This window comes from Hibiscus syriacus, unplaced genomic scaffold (assembly GCF_006381635.1).
Source record: "Hibiscus syriacus cultivar Baekdansim isolate YM2019G1 unplaced genomic scaffold, ASM638163v2 tig00010860_pilon, whole genome shotgun sequence".
Classification (NCBI taxonomy): Eukaryota; Viridiplantae; Streptophyta; class Magnoliopsida; order Malvales; family Malvaceae; genus Hibiscus; species Hibiscus syriacus.
Window position 1 is genome coordinate 3,477 of NW_024062232.1, and position 26,584 is coordinate 30,060.

The 26,584-nt window shown below is 35.3% G+C and overlaps 1 pseudogene; it reads left to right on the top strand.

Moving 5' to 3' along the window:
- The first annotated feature begins 1,831 nt into the window (after positions 1-1,831).
- Positions 1,832-7,276, top strand: LOC120204327 (annotated as a pseudogene).
- The last annotated feature ends 19,308 nt before the right edge of the window (positions 7,277-26,584 follow it).

A 26,584-nucleotide genomic window follows, 5' to 3' on the forward strand; every position in this document is an offset into this window, starting at 1 on the left:
TATCCTTAGAAATGGGTAATGATTCTTGATGGTTAACTTTTTCAACTGGCTGTAGTCGATACACAGGCTCATCGACCCATCTTTCTTCTCGACAAAAAAGATTGACGCTCCCCACGGAGAAAAACTCGGTCGGATGAAGCCCTTATCTAACAACTCCTGAAATTGAGCCTTTAACTCTTCAATTATATCGGTGCCATGCGGTAAGGAACAAGTGACACCGAATTTGAACCCGAAGTTACCTTATTGCCAAACTCTAGTTCACGATTGTGTGGTAAACTCGAAAGATCTTCTAGGAAAACATCAGGGAAATCTCACATTACATGGATATCTTCGAGTGTTGGAATTTGGGTGTCGACTACTTTATCCAAGAAGGCCTCACATCCCCGATCGATCATCCACTGAGCTTTCATTGTTGACACTATCCTCGACTGGCATGACTTCTTGCTAGTCATTACCAACCTAGTACCATCATCCTATCTGAGCTTAAGTTGTCTACCTTTACACTTTAAACTAGCATCGTGTTTGATTAACCAATCAATACCCAAGATCATGTCGAACTCTCGGAAAGGTAACTCCATTAAGTCTGCTAAGTAGGTCTGACCCTGAATTTCTACTGGACATCTCCCGATGAATCTTGTCTACTATGACATCAAGACCTAAAGAGCTCGATACTAAAACTCCTACCTTTAACTCTTTAGCTGGGATTTCTATCTCTTGAACTAAGATCTACTAATGTAGTAATTATAACAAAAAATACTGTGAAAGCATATGAGATCACGTCGACTGGATCGCACTCCTCGCGGCCTCTCACCAGGTACTATTTGGAGGATACCCTCGATTTTACACTGGCCACTAATCTGGATATATCTTTACTCCACTACCTAAATGTGGTACTATCACCCCTCCCTGGCCCTCGACATCTTTTTACAAATGGTGCTGATCTTTGGGTTGACATTGGAGCCAATCCTTAAACCCCAGACAATCTCTAACAAAGTGGTCTAAGAAGCCTCAACTAAAACAACCCCTTGATCCCTGCTGGAAATTCCTTGGGTGCCTCTTCCCACACTAAGTACATATAGGGTGAGTGAAGACTCTCGCTGAATCACTGGAACTAGAATTGGAGACTAAAGTTAGGGATCTCATCCTAGACTCAAATCTACCCCTTCAATCTAAACCCTATCCAATCCTCCTCGATTATGCTTCTAGGGGTCTCCACGAACCCTGACTCCTCGATTATGCTTTTAGGGTTCTCCATGAACCCTGACTATCTCTGGCCTACTTGGCTAGAGTCTGCGAGGGTCTGGCCAGCTCGGTGGCTCTCATAGACTATCCAACTGCCTCGCTCGACTATCGATACCTCTACACAAGACCCTCTCGACCGCATTTTCCTACCGAGATAACTTAGTGAAGACTCTAGGAGGGTTAATCACAAGGTGTGACAAAATGTCGAGGTGTACGTCATTTTTGAACCTATGACAGCGGTGCTCCTATATAGAGACCAACTTTTGTTCGTACCTACTCAACCTGAGAAACTCCCTCTCAAACTCTATCATCGTATGATCCCCTTGAGTTGGATGTAGGAATTGCTCCCTCAAATCATCGGCTTAATACTTTTCGATGTATTTTTGTCTGAACTCATATAAGAACACCTTCTATGACGGCCTCTCTAGCTCAAATGACAGCTTAATCATCTCCCACCATTCAATGGTATTACCCTTGAGCAAGGCGGTGATGCACTTGAGCTTTCCCTCTGGGGTAAGGTACAATTGTCTAAGGGTGGAGTCTCCCTAAGCCATCGGTCTTCTTCTATGGGATTGCCATCCCCTGAACCATGAAAGTTATTGGTCTTGTATCTAGGAAGCCTCTCTACCAGAGACTCATGGGTACTGTTACAGGCTGGGCTGAAGGTGTTGGTGGGGGAGGTGATACATTTGAGGTACTAGGTATGGCCCTGACGATTTACTTTAGTATCAAGCTCATATCTACAAAGAATATCATCTTCTCGACATTTGCATCTACTAGTACATCTTGTTGGTGTGTATTCAGGATGAACTCGTCATTGGTATCAACTGCTAACGAGGTATGGCTCTCATCTCTACCATCTGACTATATGGCGGGTCATCTACCATAGGTTTTATCTGAAATTAGAAAGAAATAGAGGTTATTATCATTATTAAAATCTTTACAGAACTCTTGACTATCTAGAGGCATGTATACACATGGAAGATGACTGAATCTAACCCGCGAGTTCTAGGAACAACTAAACTTGACACTCCAATACCACTAAATGTAACACTACCATCCAGTTTGACTTGAAGATCCATATATTAGAATGTCACATGGGACCACCGAAGTAGTTAACCCAAAATTTTCTTTTAAATCGACGTACGGAAACACATTTCGAATGTTAAGCTTACGAGTTAAGTGCCTCACTAATAAATGTAATATACTACATGCATTGACTAGATGTGGATGCAAAAGGAATAGGTATGAAAATGTGATGAAATTTTGATATGGCATGCTGAGGTAGGCATCATGACGTGGCTAAAAGTTCTACATTTCGCAGCTCACACACCTCCTAGCCTTCCTGAATATCCTTGGGTATTTAGGCTAAGATTCAAAACTACATCAGAAATGTACACCCAACCAACTTACTTTGTCGAGTCTTGGGGCCTCTGCGCCCAACTGGCAGCTAAGTGTCTTGGCACTAACTAGGATATAATCATATCTACAAAATTAACTTGGGTGTCTTGACTGTGTCCCGTGTGTCAAATAAGGCTAGTTATATGTCATCTTAGCTGTTAATGTTTCTAGTTGTTCTGAGTTTATTTTTATTCTCACTTGTATTTTTATTTCATGGCATTCTAATGTTATTGGGTCCCTCAATTCTATCCTTAAGACTCTTGGGTTTCTTACCCAAAAATTTTCATGGGTATCGATACTACTGACTTATTGAAAACTGATAGAAAGGGGCTGGAATCGATACTCTAGGTTGAGTATCAATACTTTCCTGAGTATCAAAAACCAATTCTGGCTTTGATGATTTTAAAAAATGCCCAAGTATCGATACCCTTATTGGGAGTATCAATACACTACCCTTGGTATTGATACCCCCATAAGTATCGATACCAAAAATGGCTATTGGAATCTACTAAGTGAACTTGTATCGATACCACCCTATGAGTATCGATTTCTCACCTACAATATCAATACTCATTGCATGAGTATCGATACTTCTAGCCTAAAACTCTTATATTTTTAACATTTGAATAACAATATCGGTATTGTTCTCCCAGTACTGATACTCGTGGTAAGAAATACATTGTTTTGAGCATGAGAATTCCTCGCCAACACTCCTAAATGTCCTACTGAGGTCCTTAAAGGTTATTAGAGTGTTATGTCTGATAATATGGGTCATAATAAGGCCATAACATGTTGAAAAACACCTAAGTGTTGAATCTACCATGAACATGCTTCATAACTCATGCAAGATAACAAACTCACCTAGTGATCTACATTGGAATAGAGTTGAGTTAGAAATGAGTTACCTTGAGTACTAAGCTGTTGGGAGTTCCTTAAACTCAACCAAGGATGAGTTTTTCCTTTCCCTTACACTTGGAGTTTTCTCCAACTTCTCTCACTAGACAATAATTAAATATATGGATTACTAATATGTTTGGGAGCTTGGAAAGGTGTTAAAAACACTTTCTAAGGTTGAAGTTCCTAAAAACGAGCATATTTACTATGAGATTCTAAACCCCACTAAAACCCATATTTTGGATACCATGACTAAAACTTACAAAGGAGGACTTGAACTGAAGCTTGGAAAGAGGAGATTAAGTTTCTTACCTTGATATTGTTGAGCAAGGCATAAAAGGTCTCAAAACTTGAACCTTTTTCAAGTGTCTTAGTATGGAAGAAGATGGAGAAAAGAGGAAGAAACAAAATAAGTGTGGGAAAAGGTGAGGGAGTTGAATGACCTATTTTGGTGCTTCCCCTACTTATTACATCACCAAAAAATTAAGAGATTTCAGTTTTTGATTCAAATGAGTGGTTATCCACAATGTTATTGGGCCCTATGAAGCCCAAATCCAAAGCCCACTTGTTTTATGACTTCCCACAATGTTGATGGATTTATCATAAGGCCTTATCAAGTTAGCCCGAACTAGTAACCCATGATTCGGGGCGTTACATCCTCATTGCTAATTTCTAGCTTATATATTTCATAATAGTAATCATCAACTTTGTACTTCAACTGACACATTCCATCAACGTAGAATGGAAAAAAAACTAAACCTAAAAAATGGTCAAATCTCACACCATCATTATAATCCCAAAGGAAATTGAGCAGATTTTTGTGCAAGTGCGATTAGACAGGAACATACACATAATGTTAGGGATAAATTTTTAAAATTCAAATAATGGATAAATTTATAAAATTTTGGAGGATAAAAATAATTTATTAATAAAAATATAATTTTTTTAAAAATATATGATAATTTAAATTTTTTAAAGAGGAATTATCTTTAATTGCTCTATTCGATTTGTCCCTAATTGAACAAATGTCGCAATGTCGGCAGAAAGTGATTTTGTGATGGGAAACAACCTTACAAATTGTAATCCTAAGGCTCGGGTGTGGGGACACTGTAAAACCAACTTCAGTCGTCCATTCCACTTGGGTAAATCGCCTGCAACCTACTTAGCACCCTCTCTCTACCACTTTGACATACATCTTCCATGAAACAAGTCTAATCATAAGAGGATGTAATGTCATTTTCTTTGCTTCCTAAATCTCTCTATTTTACCTTTGGTTAATTTAACTGTGTTGATTATAATATAAGAGGAAAAAGAAAATATAGATTCACTCTTAATATCAGTCTTAATAGGAGGTATTTATAATGGTAATTTATTATGTGTTAGTCGTAGGCTGACCATGACTATTCATAGGTCAACAAGCTATGTACATATGATAATCAGATTTATAATTCCGTTCGATGCATCACGTAAATATGTTAGAAGTCTTGTCTCTGTGTTGAAGTCGATTAAGAACTTGTATTTAGGGAGTGTAGACTAGTCGAAAGTTCTGGTAGATTAAGAAATCTATCCAAAGACCGTGACTAGTGGAGAACTAACAATTTCAGTGAATCTGATCTAACAAAGATTCAAAAAATTTCAATTAACATCCTTATAAATATAATAAACTGATTTTACCTCCTTATCAGTCTTAATAGGAGGTATTTATAGTGGCTTTGATGTATATGTTAGTTGTAGCGTAATCATAACTATTCGTAGGTCAATAAGATAGGTAGATATGATAATCAGATTTAGGATTTCGTTCTAAATGCATCATATAAGCCTGTCAGAAGTCTTGTTTATGTGTTGAAGTCGACTAGGAGCCTATATTTAGGGGCTGTAGACTAATCAGATGTTTTGATAGATGAAAAAGCTTATCCAAAGACCTTGACTAGTGGAGAACTAACAATTCCGGTGAATCTAATCTGACGAAGGTTCAAAAATTTTCGAAGACCATCTCCAAAGATATGACAAACTGATTTTTCCTTAGTATTATAAGTTAAAAATATGTCCTAATTTTAAATCTATTTAACTATTTCATAAGATAACAAACGGTAACAATTGCCTTATGATTTGAGAGTGGCCCTCTTTTTAAATGCATTAAATTCTTTAATGTTTTATCACATGATCCATTCATATAATCTCCCTTATTTAAGCAGCCCCCATCCAATCCTCTTCTCCATACCAACAACAACAACAACAATCAATTATCTTCTCAAAAACCATCGTCTTCTTTTGGTGTTGAGACAATCTTAATCTTAGACAATCGACAATCTATTCCATCTTGTTGATGAAGAACAAGATTTCTTTGAGCCTAAATGGACCTTGGTAAATGGTTCGATCGTCGTTGGTGCCGAACCATCGGGGCTAGCCGCAGCAGCTACTTATCTGAAAAAAAAACAAGGGTGCCCTTTGTTATCCTCAAAAGAGTTCATTGTATTGCATCTTTATGGCAAAAATGCACCTACGACAGGCTAAGGCTTCACCTTCCAAAACAATTCTGCCAACTACCCAAACTACCTTTCCCAAAGGACTACCCCGAGTACCCAACAAAGAGACAGATCATTGAATACATTGAGTCATACGCTAAGTATTTCGACATCAACCTGAAGTTCAATGAGTGCGTGCAGTCGGCTAGGTACAATGAGACCAGTGACTTTTGGAGGGTCAAGACTGTTGGCTCAAACAAGACCGAGTTTGAATACATTTGTCGCTGGCTTATTGTGGCCACTGGCAAAAATACCGAGTCTGTGATACCTAATATTAAAGGATTGTTTGAGTTTGGTGGTAAAGTTATCCATGCTCATGAATATAAGTATGGTGAGAAATTTAAGGGGCAGAAAGTGTTTGTCGTCGGCTGCAGTAACTCCGGCATGGAAGTTTCTCTTGATCTTTACAACCACAATGCTTCACCTTCGATGGTGGTTCATAGCTCAGTAAGTCATCAAAAAAGAAGTTACATTATCTGATATACTTTGAAGAAAATTGAATTCTAATGGGATTTTTGTTCTGCTTTTTTTCTTTTACAAACAGGTTCATGTCTTGCCTAGAGAAATTTTTGGGAAATCAACATTCAAATTGGTTGTTTCGATTATGAAATGGCTACCCCTTTGGGTTGTTGACAAGATCATGTTGATTCTGGCCTGGTTGGTGCTGGGGAACATAGAGAAATATGAACTCAAAAGGCCTTCAAAAGGTCCATTGGAACTTAATAACACAAAAGGGAAAACCCCTGTATTGGACATAGGTGTATTGGAGAAAATCAGATCAGGTGACATTAATGTTGTCCATGAGATCAAACGTTTCTCACGTGGCCAAGTCGAGCTCATTAATGGCGAAAAACTCGATATCAAGTCGGTTGTTTTGGCTACGGGATACCTCAATAATGTTCCGTCATGGCTTCAGATGAGAAAATGTTATATTTTCAAGATATTTTATTATGATCATGTTAGACAAATGGACTAATATTGACATAATGAAACAGGAAGGTGAATTGGTTGATAAAAATGGGTACCGAAAGGCACCATTCCCACATGGGTGGAAAGGGAAAGCTGGACTTTATGTGTCTGGGTTCACCAGGAGAGGGCTCTCGGGTGCTTCCTTGGATGTCATTAGGATTGCACAAGATATTGGCAATGCTTGGATAGAGGAAAATAAGCAGCTCATAAAGAGAACCATTGCACGCCATGGAATCAGCATATGACTTTCGCACTTGTAAAAACACATAATAATCCCCACCCAACAGATCTGTAAATACTTAATGACATCTCCACAGACCCATAAAAAAAACAAAATAGTTAGCACAGGTTGATGGAGCCCTCTCCACAGACCCATGTTTTGACTTCTTTAGGCATTTTGTATTTTGTGAATGATGAGACTTAAATATTATAATTCAGTCACCCAGTTAAATGATACCACGTCTATGGGGATTTTGTATACTGAAGATGGATCAAACCAAAGAGAAAAATGAAACAAGAAAAATAGAGGGGGAAAGGAAAAAGGGGAGAATAAAAATACAGAGTGGCACGTAAAAAGAGGATTGGATGAGAGGGGCTACAATTATCTTTAGCTGTTATGACCGAATCGAGAAAATCACATTGATCACTAAAGTGATCTTTAAAGGTAACATATATTTGTCCGGGTTTGAGTACTATGAATGCTAAAGGTATAAACATTCAATGTCAAAAGGTTGAGATTTGTATTCGAACAAATATTATCTTATACTTACTACAGATCATAAAAAGATTAAAATCTAGAAGAATCATGCAAGAAAAGCATCACAAAATATACTCAGGTTATCGTAACATGATCATTACATTCACACGCTCATACGATCTAAATAAATAAATCAAATATCGATCTATTATCATTCATAACTCAATCAACACAGAATTTTAATATAGAACAAGGAGAAGGACACATATACCTTAATCACCGAACAAACTTTTATACACATTTATTTAAAGCGAAAGGCGGAAGACGCACACCCAAATCATAAAACGATTAAAAAAAATCAAACACAAAAAAAAGTCATTATTAAAAGTCAAAGTAAATATAAAAGATTAAAATCAACTGCTCGATTTAGCTTGACTCAGTTTAACTCAACTTAGATGGGGTTGACTTCGCTTGAGTAGGCTTGATTTGGGTCGACATGAGACGGTTAAAAGAGTTGGGTTAATAGTCGATGGGTTAACAGTCAACATGTTAGCGGATAACGGTTAATGGATCAATAGTCAATATTTATCGATACGATCAGATAATAGGTTGGATTGGATATAGATCTCGATCAGAATAAATTCAAGTCTGGGATCAATTCAAATGGTAATTTTTTTTAAAAATAATTTTTTTTAAATAATATTACTTTAAGAATATTTATTATGAATATCAGAGTCGCATTATACTCCCTACGACTCATGGGAGTCACATTTTCTCCCTGCGACTCATGGGAGTCGTATTACACACCATCCATCTTAGTGGGTGAATCAAAACAAAGACGGCCCTAATCAATATTCTCGAATTACGCTACGTTATTAATCATAATTACCGAAGGTTATTCGAAACATACAATAAAATAAATCCATAAAAACTACAATAATAATTCTACATGACCAAAGACGCATTGAAGATCACGAGAGCAAGGGAAAATGCACGGTGGTCGGAGAGCAAGGGGGGACGCCTGGATTCAATGCGACACCACCCTAACACGTGCCAATCACAATGCGACTCCGGTATTACTGTAGCAAGAAACTTAACAAAAAAAAAATTGGTTCACCATTATTCCATCAATTTTTTTTCCAAGACCATTATTGTAAAAATTTTGTCAATTCAAATTGTGGTTTTACTTCCAATTAGGCATGATCTGGGTTCATCAGATTTGGTCACGACCAATCTCTACTCTTGAATCATGTTTAGGACTTGGGTTGAAGTAGACATGGTCTAACAAGCCTCGACTTCTCATGTTGGGGTTCGATCGTAAGCCATAGTGAAGTACGAAATATATCATCTTATGAGTTGTTTGTTTGGGTCACACAAAAGAGCGAGGTTTTCACATTCACGAATTTGAATTTCTCTACGGGTAGAGTTTTTCAGTGGGTTGTATAGTAAGTAAGATAATCACATGGATTGGATGTGTGATTTAACATTACAAGAATTTTTTAGTTTAGGATTAGTGTTCGCAGAAGGTTTCTCGAAGGCGATGTTAGTAGAAATCACAATGGTGAAGGTAGTTTACATCAACTGAGAAGAAGAAAAGAAGAAAAAAATAAAAGAAAAGGGAGAGAAAGCTTGGCATAAGAACCTCACAGGACGACTATCATGATAACGACTAAAAATTCTGAAAATTTTCTTCTCAAATCGCAAGATTAATAGACTTTTATTAAATAAATTTTAATATACGTAAGATAAAAATTTAAAAATAAAAAAAATAAAATAAAATTTTAAACGCATATTAACTAAATATATTTAAATATTTAAACAAAAAGGCGTTATTTAAAAATGCACTTAGTTATATTTTAAAAAAATTAGGTGGCTTTTTCCAGCCACTCCACTGCCGTTTCTGTTTTATTTTTATAGTCGATAGTTGTTTGATTTTATTAGATTTCAGTTATATTTAATCGTATTTTGAATAATGTTTTCTCTTGGCCTTTCTTTAATAGAAAATATCATGTCTATCGGTGCTTTTGAATTTTCGATGCAGGTTTCTTCTCTTGATTTTCTTCTTGGTTTATGGTTTAATAGGTTTCCTTGTTTTTAAAATATTTAAAAAAATTAAAATAAATAAATATAATATTTATTATTATTTCAATGATGATGTACTAAATAGTCGCATAAAATAATATAATCGATTTTTTTTGTTTTGTTACAAGAGGGTCCAATTTAGGACATGGAGGAAGAGTTCTATGAGAGTTCCTGTCCACATAAATTATTGAATCTTTATTTTTCAGTGTTTTGATCAACATAGAGTTTTATATTATTAAAATGAATAGAAATGCAATTTTTTATTAAATCGTAAGAATTAAGTAAAAAAAAGTGTCAAATTGAACGATTAAAAAATGTTTTTTCTCATTATGAAAATATAAGCTATAATCATTAGTGAAGACCTAAGCCTATGATTGAATAAATATTAGGAAAGGAAAGGAAATAAATGGAAGGTTAAAGAAAAGAAAGGGACTAAATTCAGAATAAAGTAGAGATAGGGGATGTAAAAGAAAAATGACCATCCTCATCAATATTTACCGTTTCGGGACTCGAAACAGGCAATATCTCACTCCCACATTCTGTCTGCCTTGGTGACTCACTTGTCTCAATCATAGCTCGTCAAACTTTCATTTTAGACGACAACAGAGACGCCAATTGCGGCCGTTCTTGTCATATTCCGTCGAATCTCCGGCTGCATTTCATGTGATGTTAGATTTTGATCACCAGGTCTCATTCTCTCTCCGTCTAAGCGAATCTCTGCTTCTTACAAACGTAAGAGAAACGGCATGCCAGTTTCTTAGGAGAGCTAAGTAGCAATCTCCACTTTCCTTCTTCCGATATCTCTTTTCTTTAATTATAAATGCGCATCTTTTTTTTTTTTTGGAAAATATTATAAATACGTATTATTTTCAAAGAATTGTAACTTTGAAATAAAATCTAATTATTTTTCTAGATTTAATTGTATTTCACTCTGCAGTAATCTCAGCTCAGAAGCTTTTCTCCCCAATTTGATTATACAGTTTTTATTCCACATATTGTAGTTTTTTAACCTCAAAGTTCTTTCGTCTTACTTAAATTGAGATGCTGGCTTACTCTTTCTTGTTATGCACTGTACCCCCTCATTTTCCAATGAAAATGCAGTTGCTTTTATGCATTGATCATTGTCAAAATAGAGTAGAAATTTGATTTTCTTTTTTTAAATAAAGAATAGTTTGCAGTTTTGCTTCAGAGCTTATAGCGACGTGGGATGTGATGCAACATGTGAAAAATATCATATTTCTTTTATTTTTTCACTCTGCGGAATGTTTGAGTTGTCTTTTTTTCACATTCTGTCATACTTGTTGCATCCCTTAAAACTCTATTCTGTTAGTACTCTCATTTAACTAACTAGTAGATTGATTTGACAATTGATATTTTCCCTGATTTTAGTTTTCTTTTTGTATTGTTCGGAGGAAAACTTTGGAAATTAATTTGGGAATTTTTTTCTGTGTGCTTAGCAGATATAGAAATGAACGGGAAACAGAACAGGAAAGATCAGAACATTGAGAAATTTCCAGGACGCCTGGGAAGTATGGTAAACCTGCTTTATTCCAACCTAGGTGTTCCTCGAAACAGCCTATATCGTAACCGATTTTCGGCCGGACACGAAATTTTTACTTGGCGGGAAAAATAAAATGAATAAATAAAAGATTTTGATTTTATAAAATATTTTGAGAGTCGTCATTGACCTTTTTGGGTTATGTAGGTCAAATACCTAAGAACAATCTTTTAAAATAGTTTTTAAGAAAACATAATTTCAAAGATAAACTGATCTGCATATAACCAAATATATTTTTATTAAAGAATGAATTCGTGGTCGATTACGTTTAGGGAATGATTAGCACCCCTATAACGCCCAAAATTAGTACTCATTAATTATAAATTGTCTCTATTATTGGAAATTTAAAAATTCGAAGATATATTTAATTTATAATCCTATTTATTTCAAATTTATTACTATAATTTTAAGAAAATTTATTAATTTATATATACATATAAATAAAATATTTATTTATTTAGAAATATTAGAAAATGGCTTCTAGGTGCTTTAAGACAGCTCTTTTCTTAATATTAAAAAATAAATAAATAAAAATAAAACATTTATCTAAAAATAATATAAAAAATAGATTTATATATAATTTATAAAAGTAAAATATTTATTTTTATTTACAAATATCAGAAAATGGACATCCAGTTGCTTTAAGACTATCCTTTCTTAATATTGATAAATATATATTAAAATATGATTATTTTTAAAAGTAATTTATAAAATTAAATTTATAAATAGGATTTAATATAAAACAAAACAAAATATATAAATATTATTTATTATATATATATTTATAATAATAATAATAATAATAATAATAATTAAATATACTGAAAATAAACAATATAAAATTAAAACAATAAGGAAAATAAATGAAATTAAAACCATAATATTAACATAAAAAAATAATAAAACTAGTAATTAAATGAAAGTAGTGATTAAATTATAACATATAAAACTTAAATACCCTAATTAGTAATTAATCATTTAAATTTACAGGGATTAAACATGTTAGTTTACATATTTATTTACTTGGGACTAAAATAAAATTATATAAAATTTGAATATCAAATTAATATAAATTAAAACATGCTTTCAGGATTAAAATATTAATTAATAAAATTAGAGGGCTAAATCGGTTTTTTCCTAAAATATATATATTTTATGTAAAAGACTAAATTATAAATTAAACAAATATAGAGGTCGAATTAAAAGATTATAAATTTGATTCCAGTGACTATAATGTAAAATTACAAAATTAAGGGACTGCGGACAGTGTTTGAACTTTAATAAATTAGACACAGACCCCTCCCCAAAATGACTCCGTTCGGGGAGGGGTATTTAAACCCTTTTAACCGACCATTTTGGTCGGTTCTCTCATTTCTCCCTTCCTATTCTCTCTCTAAGAGAGAGAAAACTATTTTCTCTCTCGCCTCTCTCTAGGTTTCCCTCACCGGAGGGAAACCAGACACCGACCGGCCGCCTTACTCTGGCACTGACCACCGCCGCCGACCACCGTTCACTGTGGCCGAAATTTAGAAAAATAACCCCAAATCACCTTTTTCTTATCCTAGGGTCGGATATGGCCTCTATTTCCCTTAAAAATCCTCGATAATTCTAGATCTACAATAAATCGAGGGTTTTACCTTCGGTTTCCTACGGTTTCCGTCGTCGTTTGAGATCTCCGATGGTAAGCTCCTCCTCTTTTCTCTTTTATTTATGGTTGTGGGTTATTGTTGGTCTATGGTTGCTCGTATCTTTTCATTTCTTTTTTTTCTCTTGTTCTCTCTGTCTTGCTTTCTTTTTCTTTGCATGTGTGGTCATATAGCCTTGATAAGGCTCTCGTCGGACTGGTCCTAAGAGGGTTTTTCGGTGAGTCACCAAACTATGTGGTGACTCACCTTGTAGCTGTGACATGCGGGGCAAATGGCTCTACTGGAAGCTTCAGTGGTGAGGAAGCGTGTCGACAGTAGGCGTTAGACCACCTGACAGTAGTTGGTTGAAGCAGTGGCATCGGCAGTAGCGTCGGCCATGATTTCTGGAAGTAACGACGGCCGCGTGGTTGCCTTAGGGATCATACCCTAGGGTTTTCATCTGGTGCATCTGGGACCGTTGGATCCTATTAGATCCAACGGCTGATGATTGAGGGTGGCTAGAGAAATTGATACAAATCCTAAATGGGTTTAGGGTTTATAGTTAAGTCGGTCTGGGTTAGTCTTTTGTAACTGGGCCGGTCCAGTTTTGGGTTTGTAAATAATAATAATAATAATATTAATAAATAATAATAATATAATTATAAAATAATAATAATAATATAATTATAAAAAAATAATAATAAATAAATAAAATAATAATAATAATAATAATAATAACAAATGGATGAAAAATTAGTATCTTCAGCTGCCCCTCTTTGCATATTCTTGTGTTAACAAGAATATGGCAAAGATGAAAAGATAATAAGTTTTTTATTCATTTGACTTCACTTGATTATGATGGAAATGTTGAACAAGTTCTTCTTATTATGAACTCTTCCATTTTTCCACTGGGGATGATAATCTGTGATGTAATTCAACAAAATGTTGAACAAATTCTTCTCATTCTTCAGATGAGTTCTTCTCATTATGAACATTTCTGGAAATATTAATGCTGATCTATCTCCTTTTGTGATAGAATCATGCAAAGGTTGAACAAGCTCTTCTCATTATGAACTTCTTCTTCTTCTTCAGATACGTTCTTCTCATTATGAACTTTCTCTGGAAAAGTTGATTCTGATCTATCTCCTTCTGTGATAAAGTCATGCAAAGGTTGAACAAGCTCTTCTCATTATGAATTTCTTCTTCCTCTTCAGATAAGTTCTTCTCATTATAAACTTTCTCTGGAAAAGTTTATGTTGATCTATCTACTTCTGTGATAGAGTCATGCAAAGGTTGAACAAGCTCTTCTCATTATGAACTTCTTCTTCCTCTTCAGATAAGTTCTTCTCATTATGAACTTTCTATGGAAAAGTTGATCCATCGAACGATGAATTCAAGCAAAAGGTTAAACAAGTTCTTCTCATTATCAACTTCTTCTTCCTTCTTCAGATGAGTTCTTCTCATTATGAACTCTTCCTGGCAATGCTAATCCATCGAGTGATGAATTTAAACAAAAGGTTTGAACAAATTCTTCTCATTATGAATTTCTTCTTCCTTTTTCTGATGAGTTCTTCTTTTTCTGATGAGTTCTCCTTTTTCTAATGAGTTCTTCTCATTATGAACTTCTTTGGAAATATTGATCCATTGAGTAATGGATTCAAATCTTTGCTAAAATCTTTGAAATTCCTGTCAAATATTTAACATGGATAAAATGAATGAAAATGCCCCTATTTTACAAATGTCTAAATATGATGCATGAATGTTAAGTTCATCTTTATTTGATTTCAAAGTGACGAACTCGGTCTTTCTTCAATTGTGTAGAAATCCAACAAATCTTTCTTCTTTGAAAAGAGAATCTATCATCTTTGGAGAGAGAATCTATCATCTTTGAAGAGAGAATCTATCATCTTTGAAGAATGTAGATATGCCTGAATTTTTTTATGAAGTCACAAAACCACTTGAGAACAAAACTCAAAGGTATAGGTTCTTGAAAAGTCTGCACTCATGCAACATGTTGATTCTGATAACTACTCATCTGATTATGAAGCGATCTTTCAGGATGATTTCACAGATATTGATAGTTCTTTTGATATCGAGGAAATCCTGAATTCTGATTCTGATGAGGAGAATAAACTGTTAGACTTGACAAAAATGGGGTACTAAGAGGCTGAGGCTTCAATACCTATGGAGAGATGTGGTCTGAATTCATCAATTGCAGAGTTGACAGATTTTATATGTGCTGCTCAAATGGCTAAGGCTGCTGATGCACTTCTTCCGGTAGAAGATAGGAAGTTATTATGCAATGATCCCAATTACAAGAAAATACGAAACTTGGGCTATGATTTTTGGAAAATGAAGAAGAAGAGGAAGCTTGAAAAGAAGCTTCTTAATGGAGATGATCATGCAGTTCATCTTTTAAATCCAATGATTGGTTTTAGGGTTCATACCAAACCAGATCAGATAACTCAAAGAACTCTTCCAGATGATGCTATTGGGCCTCCTTATTTCTACTATGAGAACGTGGCACTTGCTCCAGTTGGTGTTTGGACCAAAATGTCACGGTACTTATACGATTAGAGCCAGAATTTGTAGATTCGAAGTATTTTGTGCTGCTGCACGGAAAAGGGTCTATATTCATAATCTGTCAATTGAGAACAAATTTCCTCTTGTTCTGCTTCCTAATGACTCTATGATGAAAATAACTTGTTTGCTTTTCAACAGTGATTGCAAATGTCGATAAGACTTACTTTAGATTCCATGCACTTAAAAGTATTAACATAAAGTAATAGCCAGAAATATTTTATTTGTTTCAAGATTATGTTAATCCATTTACAGGATGTTTATGTGAAAGAATAAATTGAATTTTGAATAAAAGAAATTGAATTTCAAAAAGATAATCTTGGAATAAATAATATATAAAAATGTATTCAAAGTCATGGCAAACATAGGAATGATAAAATTCAAATGACTCAACAAATTATTAGCATAAGTATTTCTAAACTAATCAACTTGATATAATTTAGAGCACTGAGGTAAGCTTATGTCTGGGAGGTCTCAAACGTTGCCAGAATGCTTGTAGATGTAAAGTTCCTCCCAAAATATCAAGTTCTTAAGAAGGTTTAATTGCTAGATGCCTAATATCAACATGCATTTGAGCATCCCTTTCAGGTTTTCAACTCAAATCCTTCATTTGGTTGCAAGACGCCCTTTGCGGGTTTTCATCTTGACCCTAATTTTCTATATATTTTTTCATCATTTTTTTTCATTTCCTTTTTTCTTTTTCATCATTTTTTCTTCTTCAAGCATAATATTTCTTGACAGAATCTGAGTTTATTGGGTTTCTCAGAACTTTTCCATCAATTTCTGCCAAGATCAATGCTCCTCCGGAAAAGGTCTTTTTTACAACATACGGTTCTTCCCAATTAGGCATCCATTTCCCACGGAAATATTTATGTATAGGCAAGATCTTTTCAGTACTAGATCAACCTCTTGGAATTCTCTTGGATGTACTCTCTTATCATGAGACTTCATCATCCGTTTCTGATACATTTGCCCATGGCAAATAGCTTTCAATATATTATCATCAATAAGGTTCAACTGATCAAATCGAGCTTGGATCCATTCAGATTCATCCAATTTTACCTCTCTCAAGATTCGAAGTAATGGGATCTCAACTTCAATTGGTAAGACTGCTTCCATCCCATAGACTAAAGAAAAAGGTGTTGCCCAGTAGACGTTCGTACAGTAGTTTGGTATACATATAAAGCAAAAGGTAACTTTTCATACCAATATTTGTAGGTTTCAGTAGTCTTCGTAATGATTATCTTGATGTTCTTATTCGCTGCTTCAACTGCCCCATTCATCTTTGGACGATATGCCACTGAGTTTGCATGCTTTATCTTAAACTGTGCAAAAAGTTCCGTCATCATTTTGTTGTTCAAGTTCAGAGCATTATCTGTAATAATTCTCTCTGGTAACCCATACTGACAGATTATTTCTTTCTTTATAAATTTGCAAACTGTAGACCTCTTAATATTGGCATATGAAGCAGCTTCAACCCACTTGGTAAAATAGTCAATTGCCACTAGGATGAAACAATGTCCATTTGATGCTTTTGGTGTGATTGCTCCAATTATGTCTATTCCCCACATAAAAAATGGTCAAGGTGCAGTCATTACATGTAAAGGCGATAGAGGTACATGAATCTTATTTGGAAATATCTGGCATTTATGACATCTCCTTGCATAATCAATGCAATCTGTGTGCATGGTGGCCTAATAATACCCATATCTCATTATTTTTCTAGCCATGGAAATACCATTTGCATGTGTACTACATATCCCACTATGTACTTCCTCAATGATGCTTCTGGCTTCGCTCATATTTACGCATCTCAGCAGCTTTTGATTATTGCTTCTTCTATACAAAGTTTCACCATCAAGAAAGTATCCAGCATCCATTCTTCTCAATGTTCTTTTATCAATCTCAGATGCATTTTGTGGATAGCTTTGATATTTGATATATTGCAAGATATCATAATACCATGGCTTGCCATCTGCTTCTGCTTCCACACTGTAGCAATGTGCAGGAGTTTCATATACTTGCATTTTGATCGGCATCATATCAACTTTCTTAGTTGCTTGAAACATAGCAACTAATGTAGCCAAAGCATCTGCCATTTGATTTTCCTCTCGAGGGAGATAATTGAAGGTGACTCTCTCAAATTCTTTCACTAATTTGAGGATAACGTTTCGGTATTCCAATAATTTGGGATCTTTTGTTTCCCATTCTCCTCGTAATTGATACACCACTAATGATGAATCTCCGTATATCTTGAGAAATTTAATTTTCCTTTCTATGGCTACCTTCAATCCCATGACACAAGCTTCATATTCCGCCATGTTATTAGTGCAAAAGAACTACAGTCTGCTTGTGAAATGATAATAAATATTTTTTGGAGAAATCAACACTGCCCCAATTCCTCTTCCCAAGGCGTTGGATGCTCCATCAAAATAAAGCTTCCAAGATTCATCATTTGTTCTGACTTCTTCGTTCATGGATATGCACAACAAATCTTCATCTCGAAAATTAAAACTCAGAGACTGATAATCATCCGATACACGACTGGCCAGAAAATTAGTTATGACACTTCTTTTTATCGCTTTTTGGTTGACATATACAATATCAAACTCAGATAATAACATCTGCCATCTAGCCATTTTGCCTGTCAAAGCTGGTGATTCCATTAAGAACTTTAAAGGATCAAGTCTAGATTTCAGCCAAGTGGTATGATATAACATGTATGGTATGAGCCTTCGAGTAGCCCACACTAAGGCACAACATAATTTTTGTATTGGTGGGTATCGAATTTCACAAACAGTAAATTTCGTACTCAGATAATAAATGGCTTTCTCTTTTCTTCCAGATTCATCATGTTGTCCAGTACACATCCCATTGATTTTTCAAAGACTGTCAAATAAAGAATTAATGGTCTATCAGGCACTGGTGATATTAAAATGGGGGCATTGGATAAACATTTCTTAATAATATCGAAAGTTTCTTTACATTCATCATTCCAGACTTCAGGATTGTTCTTTCGAAGTAATTTGAACACTGGATCACATTTGTCAGTTAATTGAGAAATGAATCGAGATATATAATTTAATCTTCCCCGAAAGCCTCGAACTTCTTTTTTTGTATTGAGTGGCGAAAGATCTTGAATTGCTTTTACTTTATCTGGATCAATCTCGATTCTTTTTTTGCTGACTACAAATCCCAAAAGCTTTCCTGATATCACCCCAAAAGTGCATTTAGCGGGATTGAGCTTTAATTGATACTTTCTCAATCTTTGGAAAAGCTTTCTCAAATTTTAAATATGTTCTTCTTCGGTTCGGGACTTGGAAATCATGTCATCCACGTATACTTCAATCTCTTTATGCATCATGTCATGGAACAAAGTTACCATTGTTCTCTGATACGTTGCCCTTGCATTTTTCAATCCAAATGGCATTACTTTATAACAGAATATGCCCCACATGGTTACAAATGTTGTTTTTTCCATGTCCTCAGGGTTCATTTTTATCTGATTATACCCTGAAAAACCATCCATGAATGAAAATCATGCATATCCTGCAGTACTGTCTACCAATGTGTCTATGTGAGGTAACGGAAAGCTATCTTTCGGACTAGCTTTGTTAAGATCTCTGTAATCCACACAAATTTGAACTTTTCCATTCTTCTTTGGTACTGGGACAATGTTGGCTACCCATTCTGGATATTTGGCTGCCTGTAGGAAACCTGCATTGATCTGCTTAATCACTTCTTCTTTAATTTGCAACAACATTTCTGGCCTCATTCGTCTGAGTTTTTGTTGAACAGGTTTGTACTCTGGATTGATCGGAAGTTTATGGACCACTATATCTGTACTCAAACCGGGCATATCTTGATAAGACCAGGAGAAGATATCTTTGAACTCTTGTAGGAGATCTATCAATTCTTGTTTTATCTGGGTTGACAAAGTAGTGTCAATCTTTACTTCTTTCATTTCTTCATCGGTTCCCAGATTTACAATCTCAATCTCTTCATTGTGAGGTAAAATTTGTTTGTCTTCTTTTTCTACCAGTCTTAACAATTCAGTAGGAACATCATATTCTACTTCATCCTCACACTCATTGACTTCCTCCAAACATATGGGTCGCTCTAAATTTATCTCATGATTAAATTTAGGAATAATCAGGCTATTAACATTGTGACACCTGCAAATTTAAGTCAGACATATTTCTGAAAGGATATAGTAAATTTAAGAAATAAATATAAAGAATGAGAAATAATGAATGTAAAAATGTAAAAAATGTAAAGAATGATTGCCATTTGAGAATTTTAAGAAAACTTCTTGTATTTGATATTAAGTGAACTTATCAACTGTCCTTACAAGATAACAAAAACTTTTTATATTCTCGGGCTAAAACATAAAGATTAGTTCTGAGTATTACTCTGTGTTAATACTAAAAACTACAGGGATATCTTTAGTAGTCCAATTATTGAGTGTTTTACCAGGAAGACAGGGGTGAATCCCAGTCAAGTATTTGCCAGTCTTTTGGTCATCTGTGATCATGTTGATAAATAATCCTCCCATAGCTTCTTCAACCATGCTTTGATCTTTTGTCAACTTTTCTTCTTTAAGAGTATCAACAAGCTGTTGTTCTACATTAATCATTCCTCCTGATTTGAACGTGGTCTTCGAATGAGGGAAAGACATGTGTTCCCAAGGAATTTCTTCTCCTTTCAATCTGGCCCTTCTTTCATCACCTCTTCTCTTTATCTCTTTGTTCCTTTGTTGAAAGTTGGGCTTAAATCCAAGCCCAAAATGATCTTTCTTCATCTTCATATTTATCGGACTTGAACTTCCTTGAAGATTCTTTCCCAAACCTTTCCCAGTTTTAGCTCCAATGCCTAAAGTCTGTCGTACAGTCATTTTGGTGTAATCGGACAATCTGGGATGTGGAATTTTGCTTCCCTTAGTAATAAAAGTTGCATTGACAAATTCCAAAGCTCGGAAAGAGCACTCGAGAGCATCATCATTGGTTTCGATATACGGAGCCTTACTCGTTACAGAGGCAATGATTTCTTCCTCAGCTTCTACACATATCAGTTGACCGTCAACAACGAACTTTAGTTTTTGATGCAATGAAGAAGGAAAAGCTCTGCAGAATGAATCCACGATCTTTCTAGTAAACAATTATATAGGGTGGATATCCATTACCACAATGTCAATATTGTATACAATTGGTTCGATCAGCAGTGGTATTTCCATTTTTCCAAGCACCTCTTTTTGAGTGCCATCAAAAGCTCGCACTACATTCTGATAACTCTTCATGTGCGATTTATTTACTGGCATCCTTTGAAGTGTAACCAAATGCATTAAGTTAAGAGCAAATCCATTATCAATTAGTACTCCTGGAAACACATGGCCATGACAATGTGTGGTAATATTCAAAGCTTTCACTGATCCCATTCCACCTTTCGGTATTTCATCATCGGTGAACGTGATGTAATTATCAGAGGTTATGTGCCCCATAATCCTATAAAGCTTGTTGAGAGATATATCTTCAGGGATAAATGTTTGATTAATCATTTTTATCAAGGCATTTCTATGTGCTTCTGAATTCATCAACATATCAAGAATTGAAATTTGTGCTTGCTGTTTATGTAGTTGTTCAACCACACTATATTCGCTGTGTTTCAAAAATTTCAAAAATCCTTGTGCTTGTTTTTCTGTTAGAGGCTCATTAACTGCTGGCGAGGATTCATCATCGAATATCTTTTGAGGTATCACTATAGCTTTTCCTTTTACCTTTGCTTGTTCTAATGCATTCGATGTATCGGGAGAGTAACATCTCCCGCTTCTTGTAAAGAATTCGACTTCACTTACTGCTTCAGATGTTGAATCCACACTCTGTACTTTCTCTTTTGCTTTTTCTAGAGAAACAGAACCTCCTACCATTGAAACATTGGTAATATAATTCCAATGTACCTGCGGGTATCCTTATACGAAAATGGTAAATGAGTAGTAATAACCACTTTCGGCTTTGTTAGTGCAGGATTCACTATAGATTCCTTTACAGTGATGATCACGGGATCACTTATTCTTTGCTTAGGTATAGAATCTTCTGATGCGCAAACGTCATCTTTTTTTCTGGTTCTTCTTCAAAGAACTCTATCTCTTTGTCATTCATCAGTTTTTGCACCAAATCCCTAAATTCATGGCATAGTTGAATTCCATATCCCTTTTCTTGATGATATTCGCAATAATTCTCGCCTTCATTATTCTTTGGCTTGAATTGTTGCTGAAATAGGGAGAATTGTTAAAATATCCAACCAAAGGGAGATTTGATCTCATAAATATCCATTTTTTATTTCCTTCTATTTTCTTCCTGGATTGCGTTCACGCTTTTATCTCCATGATTTGGCAGCGGATGATTTGATGTAGCTGGTGAATTGAATTCCAGTTTTCCAGTATTAATCAAATTTTAGACCACCATTTTGAATGTCAAACAAATTTCAACAGAGTGACCCGTAATTCCGTCAGGATAAACACAATGTGCTTTCACATCGTACCATGGAGGGAATGGTGGTTGCATGGGAATCAAAGGATAGGGCCTTATGACATCGGCCTTTAACAGCGAATCATAGATCTCAGCATATGGTACTGGTAAGGGTGTAAAGGAAAGTCTTTCATTTTCCCTACGAGATCCTCTGGATTCCGTTCGATTAGTGTTTGTTTCCTCCTTCTTAACCCTTGGTTGGGTTATCGTAACACTTTTCGAGGTATCTTTGTTGTAGGCGTTCGCATTGTTAACTTCATTCTCATTTTTTCGGTACATGGGTCTTTTGGAACTAGACCCCTCACTTGATTCCATTTTGCCACTTTTCATGACATTCTCAATGAGTTCTCCAGAAATAACCAGATCTGCAAAATTTATGGTTACATTCCCCATTAAATGGCTTAAATAGCGAGCCTTTAAAGTGTGGACGAACATCACTGTGGCTTCTTTTTCTGATAGAGGTAGCTGAACTTGGGCCGCTGTATCATGCCATCTATGGGAGTACTATCTGAATGTTTCATTATTCTTTTTCTCTAGATTTTGGAGAGTCCATCTATCAGGGACCATATCTGTCACGTGGCGGTACTGCTCTAGGAATGCTTTTTCCAGATCCTTCCAGGATCTAATGTTGGCTTTGGTCAGTTGAGTATACCATTTTAAGGTTGGTCTTGTCAAACTATCTTGAAAGCAATGAATTAACAATTTCTCGTCTTTCACATGACCTGTCATTCTCTGGCAAAACATGGTAATATGGGACGAAAGGCATGTAGTACCATTATATCTATCAAATTCTAGAATTTTGAACTTGATGGGGAGGATTAGGTCCGGGACCAAACTCAACTCACTGGCGTCAAACCCATAGAACGATTCAGTTACTTCCACGGATTTTATTCTTTCCTCTAAGCTCTTGATCTGTATGGTCAATTCTTCATTGGCTTTTTGTTTCTCATTCAACTCATTCAAATCTAGAATCAGATGCTCAACATTAAATTCCCCTATCTTGACATCTGATATAAGCGGATTTTTGCTTGAAGAAGCGGGATCCACTTGTTGACTTTCATTAGGTTTGGTCTCTTGAAGTGCCGATGTACGAGCATGCATTTGCACAGGTGTGATGCCAGAATGATAAACCAGTTCTGGCGTGAAACCTAAAGGATACATAGGTTCCTGGTCGAAAGGTACAGGATTTTCATGGTTTTTTTCCAATGGTAGCTTGCTTCTTGAGCATATCTTCTATTTTATGCATCATACTGTCTTGTGAGTTTGCAATGCTAGCTTCAATTTTCTCTAACTTCATTCTCATTTCTGCCTGTTCTTTATTATGATGTTCCTCGAGACGTTGTATTTTATCCTCCATGATTTTCTTAGTAGTTTGTCTAGTACAGTAGTGATGTTGAATTTCTCATTTGGCCAGAATAACTGCGATTGAAAATCCTTTTTATATTATTTTTTCAAATTTTATTTAATGAATGTTTATCTTAATGTAAAAAATTATAAAGAAAATAATGCAATGAATAATGAATGTATGCAAAATGCATGTATGCAAAAGGTATTGATCCCAAAAAGTTAACTGTCATAGAACAATTTCCATCAGCATACAAAAGTTTCTTTATAATAGTTCATAACTACAGATATGACATAGCTTTCCTATTAAGCTCTATAATTTCTTTCATTAGCCATGTCATCTTCTTTCCATACTTAGAAACTGGATCAACGTGATGCTCAATAATCTTTTCTTCAGCAGCTAACTCCCCAATATATCTGGCAACTTCACTCATTTGTACCATGGCCTCGAATACCATACTGCCTCTTTCTCCATTTCTTTCTTCAAAGAAGTCAATAGATTTTTGCCATTGTTCATTAGTTCCCTTGAGAGTCTTCTCTAATTCAGTGATTTTGACTTGACAACAGTGCAAAGTTTTTTCAAGATCTCGGATTCGTCTTCGTAGTGAAGCGTTTTCCTCATAACTCTCTTTAAGATCACTAGGTCCTAAACGAACCTTCTCTTGGAATAATGATTCTTCAAGTTGTAAGAAGTAAGCATTAAACTCTGAGTTTTTGTTTCTAGACTGATCCAGATCCTCTTCTAGTTTTGTTCATGCTTCTTGTGTTATTTGACTGGTTTTCTGGATTTACACATTCTTGTTTCTACATCGTTGCATCCAAGTGCTGGCCACTTCTTGCTCTACTTCAAGTCTGGTGTTAAAATTTTTCCTCTCCAACTCCCATCATTCCTTTTCAACATCGAACTCTTCAATCCTTTGGCCCCTAACTTCAAGTTCAGCAATTAGATTGTTCATTTCAGATTCAAATCCCTTGAACATGGTGTTTTTCTCATCCTCAAATCTTTCAAGCATGCCATTATTCATCTCTTCTAATTCTTTAACTTGATCTCTTTCTTTCTGCATTTCATTTATACTCTCACGATTTTTGGCTTTGTGCTTTATAATTCGCCCCCTTTTGTCAATCTCAAGATCCTCCGTTTTCTACTTTCCTTTCTCAAGGCTTTTGAGCAAACGACTATTTTTTCCTTTCAAATCTTCAACTCAGCCTTTCTCGATGTTCAACTCTTTGGTCATTGATCCTGATGCTCTCCGGGATTTATATAGCTCACGGTAATTCTTCTTTAATGTTCTGAACTCACCATCAACTTTTTCTTTGTTTTCCCTCAGCATTATACATTGTGCTGAATGAAAGTCAACGTCGACGCCCAGCATAGCTTTATCTCGTCTCATTTGTTCTAACTCTTTCGACCAACCTTCTCTTTCTGCTTCAAACTCAGCTCTTAGGATTTCAATCTCTGACGGGACTACCCGGATGCGGTCTTCCATAGAGATATCCTCATTTTGATATGGTAGAAGAATATTTTCATTTTTCCTGACAGACCTCCATTCTGCATAATGAGGAGTTATCATTAACTTCGTTGCTTTGGCCCGAATACATAAAGTTGTTTTCCAAGCTGTAACGACATCCATGATATTTCTTTTGTAATTTTTGCTATGAAATGTGAACTCAGACGAATGTAATCCAATAGTAACATGAACAAATTGGCGACCCCCGTACTGCCTTATAACCAGAAGTGGTGCATATCCAATTCCTCCCCACAAACCGAGCAACATCACCAGTCGTAATTACCACATTTGTAAAAGAATTCCCTTTGAATTTTCCACGGGGTACGCCAAACGATATCTTCGCTTTGTAGATTTCGAAGGGTATTGATCCACATATCTTTCGTGACTTCTTTCGACCATTCTTGCTCCAAAAACTCTTTCAACGGTGAGTAGTTCGTACTAAAGCGATGGTATAAAACCTTTTCTGTCCTCTAAAAATGGCTGCGGATCCATACATATAACAATGGTGTACATCCCAAAAATCATCCACCTCCTAGCCTTCTACAAGCGCTTAACGATCGAAAAGTCTCTGCTAGAATTGCAGAAACAGGATTGACTCTTTTTGGTAGCTGCTCAAACAAATCTACTACTGCAGCCTCAATGTATCCAAATACTTTTGGGAAGATGATCATACCATATATACCCAGAGCAAAAATATCAAATCGTACTTTGTCATCTGGATGACTCTGAATAATTTCTTTGATGTTGGTCTAAGCAATGCCTTCGCCCTCGCCCTCGCCCATTTGTTCCGTGCGGGCTACTACCCATTCCTCTCGTACTCCTGCAATCTTTGCTAATTTAACTCGGAAAGGTTGAGTTTTAACTGACCTTGAATAAATTCGATTCTCCAAAGCCCCTTCTATATGTAGCAAAGTTGTGTACTCTTCAATAGTAGGAACCAAATCCTCCTTATTGAGAGTGAAGCAATTATAACCGGGATTCCAGAATTGAATTAGGGCTCGAAGTAAGTCATCATCAACTTTGACATAGAGCAAATAAGGAATGTCCCCGTAAGACTGATAGAACTGCAACTTTCTATTTGAATCTCAACTCTCCCAAATGCCTCGCAAATCTTGTATATCATTTCTTTTTAGAAAAACCATAGCATAACTTGCTAACTCAGGTACATAATCATCATGCAGACTGTCTCCCCCTTTTCTCTGTAAGTCCTCAGCCCACTGTCTTACTTCTGAGTTTGGAACTATTTGATTTGAACACTTTTTATCCATAGATGAAGGTTTTCCAATGAGACGATTAACTCGAAGATCAATACCTTTAATCCTTCATGATGATATGCAAACAAAAATAAAAGAAAACATAAAAGAAATGAATTAGTTCAAATAATAAGGAAGAAAAAAATTTAAATTTAATGTCTACCCAGATATTTCTATTTAACATGCTTTTTACATAGTATAATTTAAATAATCTAAATTCATATGCAATTTATTTAACAGAAAAATAAATAAATAAATTAAAAGCAAAAAGTTAGAATTCATTTCTCCTTTGTGTACACCTATTTTGGACAAAATTTCGGCATGGCTTCAGATTGAAAGAGTTTCTAGAGTTTACTATATGCAGAGTTTCAGTTCTAAGAGT